Raw genomic sequence first — 10,312 nt, forward strand, 5'->3', positions numbered from 1 at the left:
CAACTCTAAGAAGTACCATATGAGTTGTCTTCCCTTCTCTCTTGGTAAATATGAAGAGGGGGCATTTAGCAGACATTAATGCCAAGTACTTAATCTTTGAAAACCCTACAATGTTTACATTTGATATCTTAACTTACATAGATTTAAGTTATATACGTCTGATATCTGAGACAAAAATACAGATTTACTAATCTTGTACCTTACATTTCCTTTTGCATATCTTCAGCTGAAAATTCAAGAGTGGTAATTTCCGTTTATTAACAGCAACAAAAATGAAAACTGAAAAAAATGTTTATTACTCAGAGTTGGTATACTAATTTTTATATAAATGATTCTTAATGTAGTAGTGTTTAAAGTACTGTTCTTAAAATGACTTAGTTGGTGAAATGTTATCAATTATGAAAAAATAAAATATAATTAAAAAATAGATATACTCTATCTCTAAATTCAACAACTGTGCATATCTTGCTGTCTCTGGGTTAACTCAATGTATAACTATATAATTATTGTGTGTAGAGTCTTTAGAAAATTCCTAAATTATTGTATAAAGACAACCCCTTATCTCTTAAGATTAAGGATATTGTCCCATATGTGCAAAAGACAGCTCCTCAGGATATATAATTTTCACAAAGAGAGTTCTCCAGCTAAGGAACATTTTGTGTAAGGTTCTATATGTGTTTTACACAAAGAGTTACAGATCATCATGATGAAAGACATTCCAGAAAGTTACAGACTTTATCTTAAGCTTTTACTATGTGCAAGCCTGTATGGCTTTAGTTTCATAGGAATTTAGGGAGGCTTATTTCATGTTTGAAAAAACATTTTTTTTTTAGGTTATTTGTCCATGAGGCAGATGTATAATTTATACTCGAGGCAGAAACAAAGCCCATGCTTTGAAGTTTGGCCAAGTCATTCTGAACATGGTAAATGTTAAAGTATGGATTCGTTGAGAGCCCATGAACGGGGCCCACAATCATTAAAAGTTGGAGATTTTATTTATTAGCCTTCATCATCTAAATTCTCAGAAAATACAGTTAAAATATATGTTGTTATTCATTTGGATAAATGTCTTAAATTTTCATCTACCATCTTATAGACAAACTTTGACTTCTCTACTTCTTATATATTTGCTAGAAATCTAAATAAGCCTCATCAAAGAAAAATTATTTTATTTTTTAAATAAATTTATTGTCAGATTGGCTTACAGAAAACACCCAGTGCTGATCCCAACAAGTGCATTCCTCAGTGCCCATCACCCATTTCCCCCTCTTCCCCATCCTCCCATCAACCCTGTTTGTTCTCTGTATTTGTCTCTTATGGTGTGCCTCCCTCCCTCTCTGTTTGCAACTATTTTTTCCCCTTTCCTTCCCCCACGGTCTTCCAGTTCCATCCATGTTGTTGCACATGGCATGATTCCATTCTCTCTTTGCCAGGTAGTATTCCATTGTGTGTACACACACACACACACACACACACACACACACACACACACACACACACACCACATCTTCCTTATCCATTCATCAGCTGATGTACATTTAGGCTCTTTCCATAATTTGGCTATTGTTGAAGGTGCTGCTATAAACATTGGGGTACAAGTTTCGTTCCCCATGCATCCTATGCCCCTATGCATCACCACTCCTGTATCCCTTGGGTAAGTTCCTAGCAGTGCTATTGCTGGGTCATAGGATAGTTCTATTTTTAATTTTTTGTGGAACCTCCACGCTGTTTTCCAGAGTGGCTGCACCAGTTTGCTTTCCCATCAACAGTGCAATAAGGTTCCCATTTCTCCACATCCTCACCAGGATCTGTAGTTTCCTGATTTGTTCATTTTAGCCACTCTGACTGGTGTGAAGTGCTTATGGATAGGAAGAATAAATATTGTTAAAATGTCAATACTACCCAAAGCAATCTACGCATTCAGTGCAATCCCAATCAAAATTTCACTGGCATTCTTCTCAAAGCTAGAACGACAATCCTAAAATTTGTGTGGAAACACAAAAGACCCCAAATAGCCAAAGTAATATTGAAGAAGAAAACCCAAATGGGGGGCATCATAATCCCAGACTTTAGCTTCTACTACAAAGCTGGAATCATCAAGACAGCATGGTACTGCTGGTACTGCATGTACAGCATGGTACAGCAACAGACACACACAGACCAATGTAATAGAATAGAGAACCCAGAATTGGACCCACAAATGTATGGCCAACTAATCTTTGAAAAAGCAGGAAACAACGTCCAATGGAAAAAAGACAGTCTCTTCAGCAAATGGTGCTGGGAGAACTGGACAGCAGTATGCAGGAGAATGAAACTAGACCACTTTCCTACACCATACACAAAAATAAACTCAAAATGGATGAAAGATCTAAATGTGAGACAGGAAACCATCAAAACCCTAGAGGAGAAAGCAGGCAACAACCTCTTTGACCTCAGCCACAGTAACAGCTTGCTCAACACATCTACAAAGGCAAGAGAACTGAAAGCAAAAATGAATTTTTGGGACCTCATCAAGATTAAAATCTGCTGCATTGCAAAGGAAAACACAAAAACTAAAAGGCAACAGACAGAGTGGGAAAAGATATTTGCAAATGACATATCAGATAAAGGGTGAGCATCCAAAACCTATAAAGAACTTTATAGTAAAGGCTTTACCCACCCTTACAGCACACTCTCCTAGGGTCCATCTCATTTCATATTGAACACAGATAACCAGGAAAGACTCTGCCATTTAAAACCAATTTGTAAAGACCAGAAGAAATGGTAATGGATTCCTCAAAGAACAAAGCCAGTATATAGGCAAAAAAAAAAAAAAAAAAAAAAAGAAATCTACAAGGAACATGAAGAATAAAAAGAAATGACACAGCTAAGGGAAGAAAACACATTTCCAATATCTAACACAAGAGAAGTGGAAATATGCTAACTGCCTGATAAAGAATTCAAAATAATTATATTAAGTAGCTCAGTGTATTATAAGAAAACATAGACAACTAAATGAAACAGGAAGATAATATATAAACAAAATGAGAAGCTCAGCCAAAACAAAACAAAACAAAACGAACACACAAACAAGCACACAAAACAAACAAACAAACAAAAACAGAAATGCTGGACAAGAAGAATATAATAGTAAGTGAAAATGTCACTAGAGAGGTTCAAAACTAGATCGGTCAAGCAAAAGAAACAATCAGTGAGCTTGAGAACAGCTCACTTGAATTTATCCAGTCATCACAAGAAAAGAAAGGAAGGAAGGAAGGAAGGAAGGAAGGAAGGCAGGAAAGAAGACAAAGAGAAAGGGAAAGGGGAAGAGAAAGAGGAAGAAGAGGAACAAAGGGAGGGAGGGACGGAGGGAGGGACGGACGGAGGGAGGGAAGGGAGAGGGAGGGAGGGGGAGGAAAAGGAGAAAGGAGGGAGGGGGAGCAGGAGGGAGGAAGGAAGGAAGGAAAGGAGGGAGGAAGGAAGGGGAGACAGAAGGAGAGAGGGAGTGAGAGAGGGAGAGGAGAGAGGGAGGGAGGAAGGGAAACCAAAGGGACCTGAGGATCCCACCAAGCTAACCAAGATACACTAACCAGTATTCTGGAGTCCCTAAAGTCCCAGAAGGAGGGAGATGAGAAGGGGCAGAATATCTATATAAATAAATAATGGGGGGAAAGTTCTCAAATCTGGGGGTGCATAACTGTGAAGTCCAAAGAACCCCAAGTAGATTGAGTGTAAAAAATCTACATTGAGACATCTTATAATGAAATTATCAAAAGCCAAAGACCAAAACAAAACAAAGCAAAATAAGCAAACAAAACACCACCCCAATTTTTTAAATTACCAAGGGAAAAGCAACAATGACATAACAAAGGAGCCCCCAAAAGACTGTCAGAGGATTTCTCCGCCAGTGAAGTTGAATGTTATACCCAGAGTACTGATAAAGAATACTATAATTAATAACATTACTGTATTATCTTAATATCAAAAGTTACCTTAATATCAAACGTTACCTTGATGTAAGTGGATTAAATCCTCAAACAAAAGACATAGTGCGGTAAATCAGATTAGAAAAAAAACAAAAAGTGCTTAGGGAGTTGCCCGTCTCTCTGTGGTCCCGTGGGGCTGGGCACAGCATGTGTCTGGTCTGGCAGCCAGTGCCAGGGTCTTAGTGGGTAAGCCGAGAGTCTTGGTGCCTCAGAATTTAGTCGCATAGCAGTTGAGTATGCCTGGTACCAAAAGTAAGATAACTCAAGGCAGTAGAATTGAAATTGGAAGGTCATCAGCCACGAAAGACCTATTGGAGAAAGCATAGGATAGTAGATAAAATGAAGCAGTGTTTTATCATATGTATTTCGGCAGGCCTTCTGATATTCGACTAAAAAACATTAATTGCTCTTTCTACAGAGAATTGGTCATGCAGTATCAGTTAAATCAAGGAAGTCATCCCCTACATGGTAAGTGTCTTCTATCCTTGATTACACTTGGGAAAATATTACTAAATATCCTCACACTAGGGATGAGAAGAAAAAACACCTATCAAAATTTTATGAAGTATTTTTGCATTTCATCAGCATTCATTGATCTTTTACTAAACATTTCCAATTATATCCTTCCTACTTCAGGGATTTTGTACTTTTGGGTATTACATTTACTAAATATCACATCTGCCTATTTACTCCAATTATTTCTGTGACTTAGGGCTTTTTGCTTTATCCAGTTTTCCTGATAGCTTGTACAGATTATTATCTGAATTTCTCTAAACCCACCAAGCTTGTATTTACATGCCAAAACTATTCTATTTTACTTCTTCACAGTAATTTTAATTTGGATTTCAGTCCTTGCTTATGTTTGGGAGACCCAGCCATCTACCAGAACTGAGGGTTTATTTTAGTCAATGTCCTTTATTTACTGGTATTCAGAGTTACTGGCTGTCATCTTCCATGGTGATTATTTTATTTATGGCTTTTATAAACTTTGGTCAGAAGTGACTACATTGGTACAAGCTGTTAGGATGACTTCCTATATAAATGAGACTATCTTATATTTTCCCTTTTCATCCACTCCAGTTATACTAAAGCACTCTAAAAAAAATCCCTCTTGCCCAAGTCTGTTACCTGTTTTCTTGATAACTGGTTACCATTTGTTCTACTTCAAGTAATTTTACTCTTTTCCTTAAACTACAGATTCCAGCATATATTGAATGAACATTCCATGGTTGTACTTTGTAGACAGTTTCTTCATTGCTATGTTTATTGGTTTAATTGTCACAAGCTTAATTTAAAGACATTGTATTACCTGTGGATCCGTTTGTCAACTAGAAATGCTCCTTCATTTCACTTACAATTCATAATCTGTGCAAGCTGAGAAGCCTATATCAATAGTAATTTGTTAATTTTGTCATGTTAAAACTAACTAAAAATGACAACTACAGTCAGAATCATAATTATCAAATGAGAAAGAATGACGACTCATGACATATAAAGATTGAACTGAACTGAAGTTCCCCTCCCTAGGCCCAACTTTCATACCTTTTCAAAATTTGTTAAAAGGGGTGATGGTATTAAAAACAAAATAATTCCAGGAAAATGTTTTCTGTGCATTCAGGAACACCATGTGTTACAAATATTAATTTAACACAAAATTAAAATGACTTAAGATCTGGCTATACCAATTCCATGTTACCCAAAAAACTACTGGATGCAGATTGTTATTTAAGTCTGAGATTCATTGCCAATAATATATAAACTTAAACATTCTTATTAAATTCAAAGCAAGAAAAAAAAAACAATCAATACTAATATTCAACTATCTGCTGTCAACAAGAGACTGATTTTAGCTTTAAACAAACACATCTGAAAGTAAAGTGCTGGAAAATAATAGTCCACAAAAATATAACCGAAAAAGAGCAGGAGTGACCATTCTTACATAAAATACGTAAAAATTTGTAAAGAGAAAAAAGGTCATTAAAAATGATAAGGGGATTGATTCCTTGTGAGATTATAATTATAAATATGTATATTTCCAACACTGGAGCAACGAAATATGTAAAGCAAATAATATATCTGAAGGAAGAATTAGAAGGCAATGTAATAGTAGTAGGTATGTTAGTAGCCACTTTTTAACAATGGATAGATCATCCAGACAGCAAATAAAGACTGGACTTGAAAAACACAATAGACCAAATGGACCCAAAAGACATATGCCAAAGAGTCTGTCAAGTAGTAGCAGAATGCAGGGGTCCTGGGTGGCTCAGTTGGTTAAGCGTCTGACTTTGGCTCAGGTCATGATCTCAACGTTTGTGGGTTTGAGCCCCGTGTTGGGCTCTGTGCTGACAGCTCACAGCCTGGAGCCTGCTTTGGATTCTGTGTCTTCCTCTTTCTCTGCCCCTCCCTCGTTCACACTCTTTATCGCTCAAAAAGAAACATTTAAAAAATAGTAGCAGAATACATATTCTTCTCAATCATACACAAAACAGGTCATATGTTAGGACATAAACCAAATTTTGAAAATTTAAGAAAATTAAAGCCCATATCAAATATCTTTTTGACTGCAATGGTATGAAACTGGAAATCCATCATAATAAAACTGGAAAATTCATAAACATGTGGAAAGTAAGCAACAGATTCCTAAACAACCAATGAGTCAGTAAGAAATCAATGGGGAAAACAAAAAAGTGTCTTGAGCAAATGAAAATGAAAACACAAGAAACCAAAATTTACTGGATACAGCAAAAGCAGTATTTAGAGTAAAGCTGTACCGCTGGGAGCCTGAGACAATGGCAGAGTGTGAGGATCCTAAGCTCACCTCATCCCCCTGATACATCTAACCCAGAAAATGACTCAAAGCCCCAGAACAGTCTTTCCAGTTAATCGCAGAGGAGGCCATATCAGAAAACAGTAGGAGGGTCAGATAACCCATTAGGAACCAAATCTCTGTCAAGACTAATTGCAAATAGGGATAACAGAAGCACAGAGAAGGGAAAGGAAGGGACCTCACTCAAAGCCCCCAAGACTTGAGTAACCTGCAGTCAGAAGACCAGTACATAATATTTGGCTTTGAAAACCAGTAGGACTTAACTGCTTGAGTTTTTACAAGCAGGGTGACTTAACTCCAGATACTTTAAAACTCAGCGCACTTGGCTCTTAGAGAACTGGAGGGTGACTGGAATCCCTACCCAGGAAAAGACAGCAAAACAAACAACACTGTTGAGACACAGCACAGAAGCAGCAGTTTAAAAAGTTCCTGGGGTACGTGGGAAAATTTGTTTGCTAATCTCAGAACATGCCCCATTCCACATGCGGCCCTTCACAGTGGTGCCTGACAGCAGGCAGCCCCAAGAGTGACCACTACTCCAAAGTCACTCCTGCCTTGGGGAGAGGTAAAGCTAACCAGACATGGTTCGGTTCTATGACAGCCCCAATAGAGGACTCACAGGCAGACATCTGGTCTGACTGCCACAAAGGGAGCCACTGCATATGAGTAGGCTGAAGGCAAACACAGCTCAGCTACAGGAGTAGGGTGCATGCAACAAACACAGAAGACACCCCCTGTAGTGCCAGGGTGATCAGGGCGCATCAAACTGCAGGGCACTACAGGACCTGTTCTTCATAAGACCCCTACTTTCAAGAGTAGGAGATGGAGCTGACTTTCCTAACACAGAGAAACAGACACAAAGAGTGAGACAAAATGAGGAGACAGAGGAATATGATCCAAGTGAAACAATAGGACAAAACCATAGTAAAAGTGCTAGCTGGCCCAGAGATGAGAATATGCCTCACAGAGAATTCAAAGTAATGGTAAGAAAGATAACCAATGGATTTGAGAAAAGAGTGGAGGACACTAGTCAGAGCTCCAACAAAGAGAGAGAACATATAAAAAAAAATAAATAAATAACCAATCAGAGATAAGAACTCAGTGAAATTAAAAAAATAAATAAATAAACTAGAGGAAATCGATGGCAAATTACAGGAAGCAGAAGATGGATTCACAAGCTGAAAGACAGTAAAGCAACACAGAAAGCAACCAAGCTGGACCCAAATCAAAGACAGGAAGAAGAAGAATAGGTTAAGGGAACTCAGGGACACCATCACACGTAACAACATTTGCATTATGGGATCCCAGAAGGAAAAGAGAGAGAAAGGGAACATAAAACTGAAGGAAGCAGAAATCCTGAGTCATACTCAAAAGCTAACATCATACTCAACCAGGAGACACTGAGGGTTTTGTTGTTGTTGTTGTTGCTGCTGTTGTTATTGTTGTTGTTGTTGTCGTCATTTTGTAAAGTCAGTAAAAAGATCAGGATGTCCAATGTCACCACTTTTATCCAACAAAGTACTGAAAATACTAACCAAAGCAATTGGGCAAGAAAATGAGATAAAGGCATGTAAGTTGGTAAGGAAGAAGTAACTTTCCCTATTTGCAGATGACACGATGTGATGACACAGAAAACCCTAAATATTCCTCCCCCCCCCCAAAAAAAAAACCTATTAAAACTAGTAAATGAATTCAGCAAAGTCACAGAATACAAATTGATATACAGACATCTGTTGCATACTATACACTAATAATGAAGCACTGGAAAAAGAAAACAAGAAAACAGTCACATCTACAAGGCACCAAGAATAATAAAATATCTAGGAATAAAGAAGAAGAGGTAAAAGACCAGTACTCCCAAAACTATAACGTATTGGTGAAAAGAAACTGAAGGAATCACAAACAAATGTAAAGATATTCCATGTTTACAGAGTAGAAAACCAATGTGGTTAACAGGTCTATACTATCCAACGCAATCTACAGATCTAAAGCAATCCCTATCAAAGTACCAACAGAACTAAAGCAACTAACCCTAAAGTTTGTACTGAACCACAAAAGACCCAAATAACCAAAACAGTCTTGAAAAGAAGAATAAACTGAAGGTATCAGAATCCTAGATTTCAAGATACACTACAAAGTTACAGTAATCAAAATAGTGTGGTAATGGCACAAAACAGATGCATAGATCAATGGAAAAGAATAGAAACTCGGGAGATAAATCCATGCTTTTAGGGTCAATGTAACTTATGACAAAGGAGGCAAGAATATACAATAGGAAAAGGACAGTCTCTTCAACAAGTGGTGTTGGGGGGTGCACCTTGCTGGCTCAGTTAATACAGCATGCAACTTTGGGTGCAGAGATTACTTAAAATAAAATCTTTTCTCCCTCCCTCCCTCCCTCCCTCCCTCCCTCCCTCCCTCCCTCCCTCCCTCCCTCCCTCCCTCTCTCCCTCCCTCCCTCCCTCCCTCTCTCCCTCCCTCCCTTCCTTCCTTTTTTTTAAATGGGGTTGGATACAGTGGATAGCAACATGCACAAAAAAGAAAAAAGAAACTAGACCACTTTCTTATACCATACAGAAAAAAACAAAACTCTAAACGAATTAAGATCTAAATGTGAGATCTGAAACTGTAAAATTCCTATAAGAAAACATAGCTAGTAATGTCTTTGACATTAGCCATAGAAATATTTTTTCTAGGGATGTCTCCTTTAGCAAGGGAAACAAAAGCAAAATTAAGCTATTGGGATTACACCAAAGTAAAAATGTTTTACACAGCTAAAGAAAGTGTCCATAATGAAAAAGGTAACCTACTGAATGGGAGAATATATTTAACAAAACATATGCAATAAAAGGTTAATATCCAAACATATAAAGAACTTATAAATATGACCTCAGAAAGAGTAACAGCCCAATTAAAAATAGGCAAGGAATCTAAATAGAAATTTTTGTGAAGACTACATTATAGATGGCAATATATAGAAATATGTGAAGATGCTCAACATCACTCATCATCAGGGAACTTCAAATCAAAACCATGATGAGATATCACCATTAAAGTTAACAATCCAGGGAACAGATGCTGGTGAGCATGTGGAGAAAGGGGAACCCTCTTGCACTGCTGGTGGGAATGCAAACTGGTGTAGACACTCTGGAAAATAGTATCAAGGTTCCTCAAAAAGTCAAAAATAGAATGACCCTATGACCTAGAAACTGCACTACTAGGTATTTATCCAAAGAATACGAAAATACTGATTTGAAGGGACACATGCAACCTGAAATTTATAGCAACATTATCTACAATAACTAAATTATGGAAAGAGCCCAATGTCCATTGACTGATAAATGGATAAAGAAGATATGGTATACATATACAATGAAATATTACTCAGTCATTAAAAAAAGAATGAATCTTGCCACTTGTAACAATGTGAATAGAGCTATAGACTATTATGCTAAGCAAAATAAGTCAGTCAGAGAAAAACTAATACTGTATGGTGTCAGTCACATGTGGAATTTAAGAA

The 10,312-nt window shown here is 37.4% G+C and overlaps 1 pseudogene; it reads left to right on the forward strand.

The window, feature by feature from the left end:
- The first annotated feature begins 439 nt into the window (after window positions 1-439).
- Window positions 440-5,371, forward strand: LOC128775887 (probable G-protein coupled receptor 160; annotated as a pseudogene).
- The last annotated feature ends 4,941 nt before the right edge of the window (window positions 5,372-10,312 follow it).

Source organism: Panthera pardus, unplaced genomic scaffold (assembly GCF_024362965.1).
Source record: "Panthera pardus isolate Hobbes unplaced genomic scaffold, ASM2436296v1 HiC_scaffold_97, whole genome shotgun sequence".
Lineage (NCBI taxonomy): Eukaryota > Metazoa > Chordata > Mammalia > Carnivora > Felidae > Panthera > Panthera pardus.